The sequence below is a fragment of the Podarcis liolepis genome (assembly GCF_965112155.1).
Source record: "Podarcis liolepis genome assembly, chromosome: 1".
NCBI lineage: Eukaryota > Metazoa > Chordata > Lepidosauria > Squamata > Lacertidae > Podarcis > Podarcis liolepis.
This window is the reverse complement of record NC_139554.1, coordinates 18,957,378-18,974,633: the sequence shown is the minus strand read 5'-3', so window position 1 is coordinate 18,974,633 and position 17,256 is coordinate 18,957,378. Positions and strand designations below refer to the sequence as shown.

The following is a 17,256-nucleotide window of genomic DNA, read 5'->3' as shown; positions in this document are numbered from 1 at the left end:
TCACTTTGCCAATTTCCTTTAAAAATAGTCTCCATAACTATTCACCAGCATTGCAATGTATGTTCCTAACTGATGTGCATTTATTTGCAATAGTTACTATTACATTCAATTTTGTGTCAGCTCTTGAAATACAGTCATACCTCGTGTTACGGACGTTTCAGGTTACGTGTTTTTGGGTTGCGGACCGTGGGAAACCCAGAAGTACCGGAATGGGTTACTTCTGGGTTTCGCCGCTCTTGCATGCGCAGAAGCACTAAATCATGCTTTGTGCATGCGCAGAAGCACCAAATCGTGCCAGCGCCGGTGCAGACGCGGTGATTCAGGATGCGAACGCTGCGGGTTGCGGACATGCCTCCGTCACGGATTATGTCCACAACCCGAGGTTCCACTGTATCGAGTTCCTGTACGTGCATTTTTATACAGATTTCCTCCTAAGATGCACATTTGCGCACACATTTTTCATCAGGAGTTGCCGAATCACAAAATTCAGAGAAGGGCACGTTTGGAAGGAGAGCGGCGTTTCAGTTTGTGCGTTGTTTGGGGAAGTTCGCACCGGAGATGCAAGCTGAACCAAATTTCTTCCTGGCTGAGATGCTGCCGCTGCTAACACCGGGGTGGAAGGGAAGGAGCTGCTTCTGCTCCCACATCAACTGCCTTCTCATTTGCAGCCTATTGACTTTCACCCACAGTAGCTAATAGCTCCCATTGATTTCTGCGGAAGAAACAAGATGCTGCCAATCCTAATGATGGGAAGTTTTCTAGTGACTAGAAATAAAGAGCAGCTTAAGGAGCTGGAGATGTCTCTCTTGGAGTCTTCTTGGCAAGGCACGACTTGAAGCCTTGCCCAATGGAAGTGACAAAATGCAGACACGAAATATTCAGTTTGCAGGGTCCTTAGCACTATCTGGTCTTTGGGTTTTTTGTCACTTTGGGGGCCTACAAAAGACACCAGGCTTATCTACACTGACCTTTCCTCTGCAGTTTCCAGACATGGTTTTCTGAGAGCTTCCACCCACCCACTCACCCTCCCAAAGCTTTCCCCACAAGAACCCTCTTTTTAAAGCTCCATTGGAAGAAATACCAATCCACAGAAAGCCTGAATCGACGTTTGCTTTGATAGTTTTAAAGAGCGGGTTTTCGTGGGGAAAGCTTGTGGGGTTGGGATGCTTGGACACTGAGTGTTAAAATGCAGACCTCTACCAGGAAAGAATTGAGGAATGAGAAGTGTGGATAAGTCCCCTGCCGACATTTTTTCAGATGCAGCCCTGGGACCATGAGGGCTAAATGAATATGAATTCCTTTGTGTTTTGCCCCTTGGTTCAAAGATAGAAATCATGGCAAGGACTGTAGGACATGGTTTCTTGAAAGGAATTCAATGACCACAAGGGACAACGATTGCCAGTCGACGCTCCATTTCCCAACATCTTCACTGAGCCTCCTGGAGCAGTTGTTTAGAGTGCCCTGTTCACTGAGTACAGTCTTCTGTTTGATGGTCAGTCTGGTCTAAGTCTGGTTTAAAGATGAAGCACCTTCAGAAAGGAGAGCAGGAAGGTATGAAATTACCCACCAACAGTTTAGCAGTAGACTGAATAGGAACATAGGTCACCAGATGATCACCCCCCACTCTAGTGAAATGCATTGGATTTCTATTTAAATTATAGCAATTTTTTATTTAAAAAAAATATGCATCAACAGATGTAAATTAACAAATGAAAACTCACTGCAAACCCATTTGCTCTTTTGTCTTGTTCGGTGATGTATTTCATTTTCTTTGTGGGCAGTCCATGGTGGCCATCCTGAAGCTGTTGCCTCTATGAACAGGCGCATCATCAGAAACTAGCCTTCGGCTGCCAGGTGCCAAGCACCCTAGCAGGAGCTGCAGTTGCCGCATGCTCTCTGCTCCCCTTAGCATTCCACAGCTGCCCAAGTTCTAGCCTTCTGAGTCACTCCAGGCAGTTGGATCTAGCAGTCCTGTTAATCTCACAGATAGCCGGCGATGTAGCGTCACTCTAGTGCAGGGGTCGGCAAAGTTTTTGCGGCTTGGGCTGGTTCACGGTCCTGCAGACGCCACGGTGGGCTAAAGCGCACACACACACACACACACAAACATGGCGCGGAGCTTCCTGCAGCCAATGGGAAGCCACCCAGCATCATAGAAGGCAGTCCCCACTGCACTCCACGCCAGTTTAGTGTAGTGCATGGGAGCTGACTGAGCGGGCGGCGGGAGTCCCCGAGTGGGAGGTGGGGGTCCACGGGCCAGTTAAATGACCCCCATGGGCCGCTTGTGGCCCATGAGCCAGTGTGGTGTAGTGGTTAAGAGTGATAGACTCGTAATCTGGTGAACCGGCTACACATCTCCGCTCCTACACATGCGGCTGCTGGGTGACCTTGGGCTAGTCACACTTCTCTGAAGTCTCTCAGTCCCACTCACCTCACAGAGTGTTTGTTTGAGGGAGGAAGGGAAAGGAGAATGTTAGCTGCTTTGAGACTCCTTCGGGTGGTGATAAAGCGGGATATCAAATCCAAACTCTTCCGCTTCTTCTTCTAGGTTGCCGACCCCTGCTCTAGTGCAGTGTGAGAAATTTAAAGGGTGACTATAGTGTTGGCTTCGTGCATTTGTCAGCATCTGGGGATATAAGGGTTCACTTATAAAGGACTGAGCCTCTCAAGACCTTCTCAAATCTGAAGCCTCCCAGCCCTGTGCAGGGAGACCTTGGTTTAACGGTGGATTTCCCATACAGAAGGCCCCATGTTCAGTTTCCACGCCCGGTCAGGAGCATCCCAAATGCTAAGATTTCAGGGCTCAAACTTGAGATCTAGGGGTGGCCTCTGGGGATGTCACAAGGGATGGGTGATGTTGCCAAGCCAGGCACTTTAAGCATGCGCCAGTCACCCAGAGCATGCCAGAAATCCCAGAAATTCTGTTCAGTAATTGGCGGTCCTCTCCTGCCGGTCTCAAGCTCCAGCAAGCTGCATACACAGCAATAATAAATAAGTAAAGTGGGGTGCTCTTGACCACCTGCACAGTCAAGCTCTCCTCTTGCCACATGGGTGGGGGGCAGGCAAACTTGGAGACTTCAGGTCAGCCCAGGGGACTCTGGCAACCCTAGCCTTTGGCTTCTCCCCTTGCAAAAGGTTGCGTAGAAAGTGGCATGAAAGCCCTTCTGCCTGGAACCCTGGAAAGCATCTGCCAATCACAGTAGGGAATATTAGGTTAGACTGACAAACCCTCTGACCTGCTAGAAGGCAGCTTCTTATGCATCCTCGGAGAGGCCAGGCATTGCTTGGTCAGGTGCCAGTCCTGCCACAACATAGGCCTGATCAGTGGCAGTTGAAGCAGCAAACCAAGGGTAAACTGCTGCCCTGATTGCTCATGAATACAATGCCTGCTTTGCAGTGTGTAATGCATGGGTCAAACCTTTTTTTATTTCAACCCTTGTATTAATACGTTGTATTCAGTTTCAAGATGATCATTATTATCTCCAGGAGAGCATAATGATTTCTCCGTAGCATATGCACTTTATGTTTGTGGTAAATTTTGTGATTCAAAATTATAGGCCTGTGGAATAGTTTATTATTATAACCATTCAGTGGTGAAAAACTGTCAACTATTGTAACGTGTCAATGCTATGGGTAAGTGGTTAGATTCTACATGGTATATACCAAGCAGTGTGTAACCTGATATTTTGTTGATTTGAGGGGGTTTTTTGTTTGTTTTTTACTTGTTCTTTTCCCCAGAGGCTGTAGAAGGGTAGCAGAATTTGAGAAGAGTGGCATGAATCAAACTATTAAAGTTTTTAAAGCCATGTTGCAAAGCAAAAATAGAAACAACATAGGAACTTTCTAATTGTCTTTCTGGATCAGATAAAGAAGTCACTCAGCAGTAGAGCATATGCTTTGCAACACTGAGCTAAGTAGACTGGTGGTCTCATCCAGTTTAAGGCGGCTTCCTGTGACTTCCTACCATTATTATTATTTATTCCACAGCTGTGACCAGGTAGATTTCTCTGGGAAGATCACAAGTAGAGTGTAATGGAGAAAGCCGTCAGTCTTTTACTTGGCTCCAACACCCTGTAAGCATAAACTTACGTGGGGCTGCCCTTGAGACTGACCCAGAAACTCCAGCGGGTGCAGAATGCCGCGGCGAGACTCCTTACGGGGTCCTCACCGCAGGATCGCATTCACCCGGTGCTATACCAACTGCACTGGCTTCCGGTGGAGTACAGGATCAGGTTTAAGGTGCTGGTTTGAACCTTTAAAGTCCTATACAGCCTAGGGCCCTCGCACCTATGGGACCGCCTCTTCTGGCATGTCCCACGGAGGACCTTATGGTCTTCAAATAAAAACATCTTGGAGATCCCGGGCCACAGGGAGGTTCGATTGGCCTCGACCAGAGCCAGGGCTTTTTCAGCCGTGGCCCTGATCTGGTGGAATGCTGTGTCACAAGAGACTTGGCCCCTGCAAGACTTGACATCTTTCCAGAGGGCCTGCAAGACGGAGCTGTTCTGCTGGGCCTTTGGCCAAGGCACAGTCTGACCCCCCCCCCCCCCTTCTGTAATCCTCATAGAACTCTAGCCCAATGGTGGCCATTAATTTGATTCTGAATTGATTTTAGAATGTATTTTAATTAATTGACTTTGTGGTTTTATGTACACTATTTTTACTTGTTGTTAGCCACTCTGAGCCTGGCTTTGGCCAGGGAGGGCATGATATAAATAATAAAAAATTATTATTATTATTATTAGCATTACAAAAAATCTGCACTGTGGAGTGGTCCTCTTCAGGATTCTAGCCAGCCAGTCATGCCTGCTTTCAGGCTACTCCATTCCATTGACTCCAGCACTGGTTTTCTAATTCCTATGTCAATGGTCAGTCAACGTTCTATGCCCAGCCCTCACTGGGCATGCTCAGGCCTTCTTTTGTTCACACACCTGCCACCTTAGACACCTCCCCCTGCCCCAAGATGTTTTTCATACCTCTGCATTAAGCTTTCTCTAAGCCTGACAATTTATTTTTTTAAGAGGAAGAGTTAGGACTTGATATCCCGCCTTCCACTCCCCTTAAGGAGTCTCAAAGCGGCTAACATTCTCCTTTCCCTTCCTCCCCCACAACAAACACTCTGTGAGGTGAGTGGGGCTGAGAGACTTCAAAGAAGTGTGACTAGCCCAAGTCACCCAGCAGCTGCATGTGGAAGAGTGGGGAAGCGAACCCGTTTCACCAGATTACAAGTCCACCGCTTTTAACCACTACACCACGCTGGCTCTCAAGCCTGACGATTTCTCCCTCATCTATGTGGAAAGTTCCATTTTAGAGACCTAAGGATGGACTCTCAAGGGATGAGCATATCTGGCGTATTGCCTCTGGACAAATATTGTTTTTCAATTCATTATTCCTTATGTTTTGCATCCATCAAAACTTTTCATTCACATTTCAAATCTATGGGTTAACATCACATTCATTTATGGTTAGGTTAGGGTTTTTGTGTGTGTGTTTTTTAAAAAAAATCATTTTAGAACTTTGCCTTCCTTACTTTTACTCCTGCTTTCTGCTACTAGCAGTCAAGTTGATTTGGGTTGCTATCTTTTAGTAGCTGCCATTTTGTTTCCCCGCAGATCTTGCATTATGGAACATAACTGGGGGAAATGGTTGCTTCCATCAGGGCCAGCCTGTCCATGTGGTGGACTAAGGCATCTACCTTAGATTTTCCAGAAGAGATTTTGCTGTTGTGTGGAAGATCACGTAAAACAAACCAAAGCATCAGTAAGGATACGTCGGGGAAATGGAATAAACCTGAATACAACCCTCGCCAATCGTACCATATCCCAGGAGGAGGATGCTGTTTGCATGCGTTTGGGAGGTACAAAACTGCACTGTGTTGTTTGTTACCCTTTTCTTCTAATAAGGGGTGGTGTGGGGAGATGTACATTGTGACATTGAAGAAAGACAGCACATAGCCTTCAGATAAAGAAATAAGGAGCCCGAAGGCTTGAATTTGTTAATAGATTAAAGCTTTATTCATATGCATCTCCTGATTGACTGATGGGCTGAGGTTGACAGGCTCGGAGCTGTACATGGAGTTGTCAGCTTTTCAGGCAGCTTCTGCACCTCGGTGTCTGGCAACGGATTCCCATGCAGGCATTTAGAAGGCCATGTTATTTATATTGATATATATTCAAAACTTAGATGAAAACAGTTGCAGAGACTAAAAGTTCCCATCTCCCCACAGCTGTCTATGTCTCTTCTCTCCAGGGCTTATTGCAAGCAATCAGAGACTATGCCTGCATTCAGCCAGTCTTTGCTCCTCCTGTTTCATACCTCTCTTGCTTCTGGGAGTCAGAGGAAGAGCAGCTTGTCATAGCAAGGGGAGGAGATACGTGTGACTCTTCACTAGCCTGACTCATTTCTGCCTTGTGACCTCCCTCTTCCTGCATACCTGCTTCAGCTTCTGCCTCTGATTCTGGACTTCTCTCTGCCATAGGCTCACACAACTCACTGAGCCCTGTTGCCCCTTCAGCTTCCAATACCTCCTCTTCCCAGTATTCTCCCTCTTTTCCCTGTGACCACTCCTTGTTGTCTCAACCACACTACCCAGGCTCAGAGTCTTCTACCCTTGGTGGTTCCCTAGCTGGTTCCTCTCACCATTTCTTTGCACTCAACCAGTCCATGACAGCCACAGGTTCCCCATCCTTGATTGAAAGCGATATCTTATAAACTTTTCTGACACTAAATGGGTTGTCTGCACTTACACAGAAAGGAAGCACAGTGAAAAAGTCTGAGCAAATAGAATGGATCACAAATGTCCAGGAAATATTTAAGGTAGTTTTGTTGTTTATTTTATTTATTTAAAGTCTAGTAGAAACCTTTTTTGGGGGGGGGGAGAATCGGAATGTAGGAGAAATGTTCTGTCTTCTGGTCAATGCTGTTATTTCCTTCTGTGGTTTCTTATTCCTCAGGATGTAACAGTAGGGATGATAGGGACGTCTTCCAAGAAAACAAAGATGGAAAACTGTATACTTCTAAGTACCGGTAATTAGCCCTCAGCAGTGCTGTGATGAAAAATTCTTCGGCATTTTCCCTCCCACCCAATACCATTCTCCATCAATTAATGAGAAAAGAAAGTGCATTCAAAAACTATCAAAGGAGGAGGGAAGATTTTGGTGAAAAGCTCATGGGTGGGATGCTAGGATCTTATTCTGTTTACTTTACTTTTGAGGTGGCCAATGAGTTTTGTAGGCACCCTTTCTTCCATTCTATAAATTACCTCTCTAGTGGCCTTCCTTCTGCAGCCCTCCTGGGTGCTCCCATCTCCTGAGTGCTTTCACCTAGGCTTTCCTATAAGTGTGGGAAGCTGAGGAGGCTGTCTACCATGCTCCAGACCATTGCTTGTTGCTGTTGTTGCTCTTTTAAAGATGAAGCCTCCTTACTTTTAAGGAAATCAGTGGGGAGAGATTTTTAAGGTAAAAGAAGGAATGCAATCAGTGAGCCAATCTCAGGCGTTTGGCAGCTCACCTCCTTGACTTACATAACTTCAGTTGAAGCCCAGAGGAAGAGGTCATGAGGCAACTGCTACCAGGATGCTTTTTTTCAGATTGGGAAGTGTGGGCACCTGGGGAGGAACCACACACACACACACACACACACACACACACACATACACCCAGCTCTTGGCAAGGCCCCTACCCTTTGAAATTGTAAAGGAATTCTAAAGCATTCTGTAAATGACATGGGGAAATCCAAGGCTCGTGTGCATGGGAAGAAAGCCTTTCAAAATTTGTAGGGCAAGTTTTGGCACAACACTAGTTCTGTGCAGCAAGCCAGTCTATCCTAGAAGTGTGCACATTGTTTACTTTTTTAGATCAGCAATTTCATTGTGCAAATAGCCAAGAAATACATAACAAGGTGGGGCCAGAGGATTTGCATAGGGCTTACATGTCACCTTTAAAATTCAGGACCAAGAGCAATCTCTCTTTTGACCAGAGACATGAGAGATAACTTTTTTTTTTCCTGTGACTGCCCATATTGTGAAATTCCACCAAAGAGAGGCGATATTGGTTCCCTCTGTTATTTTTTCCACTGGCAGGCTAAGACCGTTCCATTCAGACAACCTGATGGAAACTATGCTGTAGATCAGGGTTCCTCAAACTCAGCCCTCCAGATGTTTTGGGACTACAGCTCCCATCATCCCTGACTAGCTAGGGATCATGGGAGTTGTAGGCCAAAAATATCTGGAGGGCCAAGGTTGAGGAAGCCTGGTGTAGATTGTGCTTATCACTGGGCTGTTGTCAGGGCAAATTATATTTTATTTGCTTGTTTTAGATCTGTTGTGATGCTTTTTTTTTAAAAAAAAGTTTTAACTACCTAGTTTGCTTTTATAATTCTGTATTTTATAATTGATATTTTTAAATGTTGTAAGGCGCCTTGAATCCCACCTTGGGAGAAAGGCGAGCTGCAAAAATATTACCTAATTGACTAAGTGCAAGGATATGAACAAACAAACAGGGTTCTGAAGAAAGATTATAATCCATGCTGCTTTTACCCTTGGGGTACTGCTGGTGCTTCCAATTGCCACGAGAAGGCGTTTTTGTGCCCCCATATTCCACCCCCTATTCAGTATTCAACACACCAGTTGCATACCGGTGAGCAGCCAGTCCCAATCTGAATATTCTGCCAGTGCAACCCATGTGCAATGCTGCCAAGGTGCAGATCTGTCCGTCCAGCACATGGAGCCATACTAGCAGCAGGGCCTCTGTGCCGAGTGTGTTCTGTCGAACGAATGTCGGTTTATAGGACTTTATTTATCTTAAGCATTCCTACTCCGCCTAATTTCCCAAAGGAACCCAAGGCATCGAACAAATCAGATAATAACAGTGCAAAAACAAACAAACAAATAGGATTGCGTTTCCAAGTCTCAGGGAGATGAAAAGATGTATTTGCAAGATGCTTTCAGAACTCAAAGCAAGTCCACCTTTTCCTGTCCGGGTTTGCATGAGGATTTTCCGCAGCAATAGGGTAAGGAGTTGTGAAACCTCGGATAGACTTGGGCGCATGTTCGGGAGCTGCAGGCCAGTGCATGCATGCAAGTGTTTAAGAATGCAGGCTGTTGTCAGGGGCAGAGGAAGGGGGTGCGGTGGGGGCAGTCTGCCCGGGGTGTCTTTGCTGGGGGGGACGGGACATTTGGCACACTGCCTGCCCGCGACTCCCAAGCCTACCCCGAGCCGTTTTGACAGCTCAATGGAGGCTTGGGAGTTGCAGGTGGGCAGCATGCCAAATGTCCACTGTTGGCAGCACTCTGTGCCCCCAGCTGCTGGGCGCACAAGCCGCTCTGTGCACCCGAGCAGTTATCCCATGCCTTGGAGGGCACCCTCCGTGCCACGTGCCCCTCGGGAGCACACACACCCTGGGCAGCACGAGCATATGCTCCGCCCCTGGGTGTTGTGCACAGTTGACAACATGTATTAAGAGGACGCCAGTGTATCCTCAGCGAATACAATCACCATTGTCAACAAAGGGGCAGCTCTCACGATATGTGTGCTTAACATTGGGCGCAATGCCAAGTAGGAAGTTCAGCCATGTTTTCAGAAATGTTACTACCCGCAGCTTGCCATCAGGTGCCCAGTGCAAAGGGATCTTCGAGTTGTTGAGTCCGAGTGCAGGAATTGAGCCACAGTCACTGAAGATAAGACAGATACGTTTAAGTGGGTTGCCCACCGTATTGTTTAAATGGCAGCTCCTTTTTGTATTTTATAAACAACAATATGACACCGTCACAAAAGCTGTTTCATTTAGAACCATCCTACATTCAGCAATTTAATTATTCCCTTAATTATTGAAGCATTCATCATAGTTTTCCAACTGATTCATTGCTGGCTGGCTGGCTGCTTTTCTTTGACTCATTAATATAGTGACAAGTGAATTGACAGCCTTCTTGCTAACCTACAAGAATACTGGGAATAGGAGACTTGGAATCTTGAAAGGAGGTGTGTATTATTGTAATTAGCCAACAAAACCTAGTGGCAAAAGCTTCATTAAAAGTCAAAGGTACATAATAATATGTCAGAAAAGCCCAATTATCAGCGGCTTTTATAATCATATCTACAAGGTAATATCTTCCAGACACAACTTTATTTTATTAGAGAATGAGCAATGAAGAAGAGATTCTCAATGCAAATAACCCTTCTGTAGAATACAGAGCCTTCACCCTAAAAATAATAAATTCCACAGGAATTCAAACCTTGCTATTTTCAGCACTGAAAATGATGGCACTTACAAGAATAGATGCTCAAAAATAAATTTTATTTGCTAATTTTGATATTGTTATAAATCACAGTTTCCTTGCGCTGTAACAGAGGAGTTCCTTAATTTCTTCCAATAAAATGGGGACGTCTCTGCTTTTTTAATGACTTAATCTTGTGTTGTAATTTCTCACTGTTCCCAAACCTACCTTTGCAACACCACTCTGTTTACCCCTTATATATTTTGCAGCTTCCCAGGCTGTCAGGTACACCCGACACCGTACTCAGTGGCTTACGTCTCAAGGGCTAACGTTCAGCTGGAAGGGCTCAGCGTCCACATCTTAGCACCGTGTTCTGCGCGCCTTGGCTACTTCTTCACTTCACGGTGCTAAGAAAATCAACAAGGGTATTTGCATGCAGCAGAAAGGACTGGGGAGGAGAGGGGGAAATGGCAAAGCGGTGAGCTTGAGTGTTTGAAATATAAACCTTGAGTGTGTGCCACTGATGGAGGAGCAAATCTGTGTAAATCAATACATTTATTTAGCTCACTCACCAACTCTTTCTCTCTGAGTTAACACCCCAGCACACACAATGCTAGCAAAGGTGATTATCTCTGCTAGCATAATTCCTCTGTAACATCTGCTTTCGCCCATAACACTCCACTAATTTTTCCCTCATTTCATTACACATAATTTTCTTTCAACACAATCTACATGTATTAAGTGGTAATGACTTTCCAGTTAAGAGCAAATCGACGTCAAGGGACACCCCCCCCCTCCCGATTGCCTGCCGTGCCTGACTCCGGCTATTAAAGATAAATTTGGTGTCTCAGAAAGCGGCAGTAAGCTAATCAATCAATTAAGCGGTTAGGACATACATTATCAAAATTCCACAGTGTGGGGGTGCATGAGAGCGTGCTGATCTACTTGGTGGTTTTAAGGAATAAAAAATAATTTGCAAGTGACTAATGAACACACTCTGAGGTTGAAAGTCTGTATTTAGCATCTTCTGGACTGAAAACACAAACTATTAGGCTAGTTAATTTCAGGGGGGAAGCTCAGTGTAAGCATTTGATATTCAAATAATGTTATAGATTCTGTGCACTGTCAAAGCAGCGCTTCAGGAATGAAGTATAGGAGAGACTAAATTCTTTGGCAAAACTGTGTTGTTTTTTTAAGAAAAAGGAGCAGCAGCGAAGGCATTCTACATGAAGGCAGCCGTCGAAACTTGTCAGAATGTCTCTGGATATTGCTCAGGTCTCTGAACAGAGATTAATATTCCATTACATGCTAGCTACAGTAAAATTGTTTGAGGACAGCCTGGTAAGTAACACACTGCCTTGGACAGTTTTTGAAATTAAACGATTAAGTTAATTTGTATGCACATCTTGCATTGGGTTTCTTGAGACATGGGTTTTTCAGAGATTTCATAGAAATAAACTGATCTAACTTTCCAAGAAGGCAATGGCACCACCCCCACATTTGAACACCACCTACAAACAACAGCCCCAAATATATATATATATATATTAACTACTCACCCATGTCAGAAGAATCTGCACAAATCTAAGCCACAGATGAATTCTGATTTCAGTGAACAACCTTCACTGAACAAATAAAGAATGCAAGTTTTGTTTTTTTAAAGGCAAAAGCAAACTGCCATTCTTTCCTGCAAGGTGCATTTGTGTGTGTGTGTGTGTGTGTGTGTGTTTCTCTGTGTTGGAATAGGATGCACGTTCATTTAAGGTGGTTTTTAATTTCTTTTCTTCAATCTTGTGTCTCATGTATCAGCTTGCGTGTCAGTGTTTTGGCAAATAACGGTGAGTGAAAATGCAGAACGCCCGGCACTTGCTGTGAAGCAAGAGAACGAGATCAGCAGAGAAAAAATAGGAAACAAAGTTTATTTGCTCAAACATGAGACTAAATACAGAAACACACACAAACACAGAGAGAGGGTTAAATAGAATATTACAGCAAGGAGAGGCCCCGATAATAAAATTGTGAAACCCTTCATATATATTTTATTTAAAGAAACAATCAGTAAATCTTTAAAATAAAAAAGTGATTGTCACCAGGCCATGCCAATTACTTTTCCTGTCAGTGTTAACCATTTTGCCTAAAGCTTTGTTATCCTAGTGCTGTAGATATCAGATGAAATGACATGAAAAAACTGCAGACTTTTTCCTTCCAGCTTCCAGCCTCCGCCTTCCCCTCTTCGCCGCCTCCCCTCCCCATCCCTTACCTTCCCACAAACTGCACTGAGCCCTTTGCAGGCCATATATAACAAGCATGGAATGAGGAAAATCCTAACTTTACTCTGCAGGAATTTCAGGCAAAACAAAAGCGGCACTTGGGAGAAGAGAGAACTTTGTGATCCAATTACTGTTCAAATTAGGGAAAGGCATGCGCCAGACTTATTCCTCTCCTCCCCCTTTTCTTTTTCATTTCTTTTTGCATCCTCTACATTTTCTCATTTTCAAATGTGTCCTGGTAATCTTCAAAATAAGAATGCCTATGGTATAGGGTGTGTGTGTGTGTGTGTGTGTGTGTGTGTTTTACGTCACAACCGATCTGATTGCTTATAAACTGAATGTATGTAATCAGCTGTCGAGATTATGAAAACATAGTAGATTGTAAAATTAAAATAAAATAAGGCACCTTCCAGAAAACACCCCTTCCCCAATTGTGTTTTGTTTATCTTTCCCCCTTTCTCTCTCTCTCACCATTTACTGGCTTAATGTTCATTATAGTGTTAATATTACATATGATAAACATTACCCCCACCCACCCACCCACCCATCTCATTTGTGCTCATTTTTTATCTCAGTTCTCAGTGGCTTCGTGTTTTATGGCATATAAAATATTATTTCACTTTACCTTTATTTGAGTTGCTAGGAGAACATTCTGCAGAACATCCAAACGTTGCTTTCCTTTAGTGGGAAGGAAGCACAGCAATTCTGTTTTGTTTTTAAACCTGGCACTGAAAGCGTTAACTAGACTTCTGACTGGATTAAAAACAACCACCACCACCTGACTTTTCCTAGTTTTGAAAAATAATAATTGCCTTTTTATTCTCTATCTCTTTTTTTGCTCACTCGCCTTTGATATAAAAGATAATAAACTCAAACTCACATGAAACAATATTGAATCCCTTGCCAGTTGGGAGAAGGAAAAATGTTTCCCATTTCCCTAGTCCATTTTGCCTAGCACAGGTAAACTCAAAACTTTTGTTTGCAAAGTTTGCGCAAGTTTGTGGAAACAAAACCTTGTTTTCCATTTTTATTTTTGTTTTTTAAAAAGAAAGAAAGAAAGATGGGGTCTCTGCAGTAGCCAAATGAGGGGATTTGGGGTAACTGTTGTTGTTTACTTGAAGGGGGTAAAACACCCACCTTAAACCCACCCTCTATTCGGTTCAGTAGCACCTCCATACTCCAATAAACCGTTTTCATTCCATCTGGCGTGCGTTTGCTCTGAAGACATTTTCCTGTCAATCTCTCCCGCCACATTAAAAATCTGTCATTACTATTGCATTGCTGCCTGGCTCCAGAGATTTGTCTGACTGCTTTATTGCTCCTCTCATTTTTTTTCTCCTGCTACAGCCAAGAAGCAGAAATAAAGGTTTGTTGTTGAAACATGGCCGCAAGGAAAGTAGGAGGCACACATCTGTCAAGGTATTACCTTTCTTCAACCAGGGATTAAGGTGTTTTACTGCAGTCGCTACTGAGCAGTCACACTGAATAAATTTTCTCAGTAGAACATAAAAATGAACTCATACATTTTGAACTAGGTTTCATTCTTTCAACCAGCCCAGATAATTATGCAATGGCATCACAGTGGGGGTGGGGGGTGGAGGGGAGTCAGGAAGGGGGAATTCTTTCCCTGTCAAATTTGCATTATTTAAATACAAAGAAAGCCTGAGACTGAGGCACCACAGCATTGGGGTTGGGGGGGGGGATCGTTCTCCATCTTCCCTTCCTCTTGATCAGGACTGGCTATTACCTGCAAAGATTAAATAGGTTACAGGGTATTGCTTTTTCTTGCATTTGTCTTGTGTGCTATCCCACCCTGCCACCAAAATAATAAAATAATATACAGAACCACCCAGCATCCCCATCAATATTCATTGTCAACCCAAATGGAAGGAAATAAGGCAGCGTTTCTGGTTTCTGAAACACAGTCAGCCTGGCAGGCCCAAAGTTGTCGGCGTAAATATGGGTTGCCACATAACAGCAGTTCTGACTGACAGGATGCAAAGTTTTGAAAATGGAAGGCCAAAAAAAAAAAAAAAAGGAAGGAAGGAAGGAAGGAAGGAAGGAAGGAAGGAAGGAAGGAAGGAAGGAAGGAAGGAAGGAGGGCTGCTAACTCCATCAATGGATTAACAATGTCAGAAAGACAGGAGAGTGGGGGAAGAAGGGGGTGGAGCAACTGGAACTTTTTAGTTTTCAAACTTTTAGTTTGTCCCAGCTAGCTTAAGTCCATAGTGCTCAGTTTACTAGATAGCTGTCCATACAGAGCTGTGAGCAAATTAAGCACATGGGGGTGGGGAGGTAAAGAACCCCTGGACAGTTAAGTCCAGTCAAAGGCAACTATGGGGTTGCAGCGCTCATCTCGCTTTCAGGCCAAGGGAGCTGGCGTTTGTCCGCAGACAGCTTTCTGGGTCATGTGGCCAGCATGACTAAACAGCTACTGGTGCAACAGGACACCGTGACAGAAGCCAGAGCACATGGAAACGCTGTTTACCTTCCTGCTGCTGGAGTACTTATTTATCTACTTGCACTGGCATGCTTTCAAACTGCTAGGTTGGCAGGAACTGGGACAGAGCAACGGGAGCTCGACCCCATCGCAGGGATTCGAACTGCCAACCTTCCGATCAGCAAGCCCAAGAGCCTCAGTGGTTTAGACCACAGCGCATGGGAGACCAGTGTCAAGAAGGGCTGAAAAGTACCATAAACTCAAAGTGCATGTAAATTATAGCTGCCCACCAAAATAAAAGATTTCTGGGAACTGTAGTTAACCCCTCGCAGAGCTGCAGTTCACAGCACCCTTAAACTACAGTTCTCTATGGCAGCCTCCCCCAATTTAGTGCCTTGCAGATGTTTGGGCTCCAGTTTCCATCCTGCCACCACAGACATGCTGGTGAGGCTGACATGAGCTGTGCTCCAAAACTGCTGGTGGGCACCAGTTTGGGGAAGGCTGGTTAAGGGTTCCAGGGCCTCAGACCTCCATGGAAGATTTCTGAAAAAACTTGAGGCTGAGCTTATCCAGATTTGTTTCTAGTTCTATGGTTGCCATGTTTCAAAAGGTTTGTACCCAGACACTGCTTCCGACTACAGTATTCTGTGTATGTTCGGAAAATCCCGGATGTATGGCAATCCTACTAATTCCCATATTGCTCCTTAATTTCCAGAAGATATGAGGTTCTCTGCCTGACCAGTTATGCTAAAAATATGAATATTTATCACACATTATATGCATTTTTGTGCATATAATATTATCTGCTTGCTATTCACATGTAGCTTTGTATATGGTTTTAATTGTATGGTTTTGTGTACTGTTGTACTTTGATATTTACATCTCTCTCTCTCTCTCTCTCTCTCTATATATATATATATAGTAAATAAATAAACACTCCTAAAGTAACCAGCAAATACATACAACTTTGCAAGCATTTCTATAAAATATGTATATTGCATAGCTGTTAACTTTTCCCTTTTCTTGCGAGGAATCCTATTCGGAATAAGGGAATTTCCCTTTAAAAAAGTGAAACGTTGATATTGTCATATTTATAAAGTTATGTTTTAGAAATATAACATGGGGCTTGACTCTTTTACATGTTTAATGTACATGTTCTTTTTTGCAAAAAAATGTTTGCAATGAAGGAAAAGGCAATGAACAACCAGCTCAGGTGTTCACTACATGATAGATAATCTTATATGTGTGCTGCCTTTCCACAGTTCAAACCATGCTCAAGGTGGGTTACAATATGAAAGTGCAAAACTACAACATAGCAAAAGTAGTCACAAACAATAAAGCATTAAAAAATACACAACCAAACTTGAAAAATCCATATAAATCACAATAAGATCATATATATATATATATATATATATATATTTGCTTTCGTAGATTTTCACGGGTACAGGAATGCAGGTTTTGGTGTCTTCGGGTGTCTTCCCGTGTAAGAGTTGGGGTGTCTAGGCGACGTTTCGACGAGGTCTCACTCGTCATCTTCAGGCTGGTGCTTTCGGCTTCTTGTTACTGGAACAGAGCAAAAACAGTTTTACACAGATCTGGCTGGCACAGGGCACAAAACCACAGCTCGCCCCTATACACGAAGCCAAGCCAGAGCACAACTAAGTGCAGTACAGCCATCTTCTCAGAAAAACTCTTCACAAGCTCAAGAGGTCAAGACACGAAAGCTTTAGCAACTAATCCACACTTAATGACCCACCTAAGTGGTACTCAGAATATCACTCAAGAAATCACTCAAGATATCCCTCAAGTAATTAAGGAACAAAAGAAGAAAAGGCACACTAACCTGGGAACTTCCTCTCTGCCCAGAACGTTGGAGGCTATACACCACACCCCCTCAACAGTATTTATAGGAACTCAAACACTGAGATCCTGCTCTGTTCCAGTAACAAGAAGCCGAAAGCACCAGCCTGAAGATGACGAGTGAGACCTCGTCGAAACGTCGCCTAGACACCCCAACTCTTACACGGGAAGACACCCGAAGACACCAAAACCTGCATATATATATATATATATATATATATATATATATATATATATACACACACACATACCCAATGGCAATAGAACACCCCAGGCCAAGAGTTCAGCGGCCTCATGTTTTCTAGTTGGAGTCAGTCAGTCAGCCAGTCAGGAACCCAGCCTCCCAGGCCAGGTGGGAAATGGCTTGCAAGGCAGGGAGCAGGTCTTCCAGGGCTCACAGCCAAGTAGGGCTGGGAAAGTCCACTGCCTGAAACCCTGGAAAGTCCCTACTAATCAATTTAGACCATACT

The 17,256-nt window shown here is 44.1% G+C and overlaps 1 long non-coding RNA gene across 1 annotated transcript; it reads right to left on the bottom strand.

Annotated features, from left to right (window-relative positions):
* Window positions 1-6,817: 6,817 nt before the first annotated feature.
* Window positions 6,818-13,815, bottom strand: LOC310685848. Its single transcript, XR_014515568.1, has 2 exons — window positions 11,773-13,815; window positions 6,818-10,661 (listed from the first exon to the last, which is right to left on the bottom strand). It is a non-coding gene; the product is annotated as an uncharacterized lncRNA (long non-coding RNA).
* Between the last annotated feature and the right edge of the window lie 3,441 nt (window positions 13,816-17,256).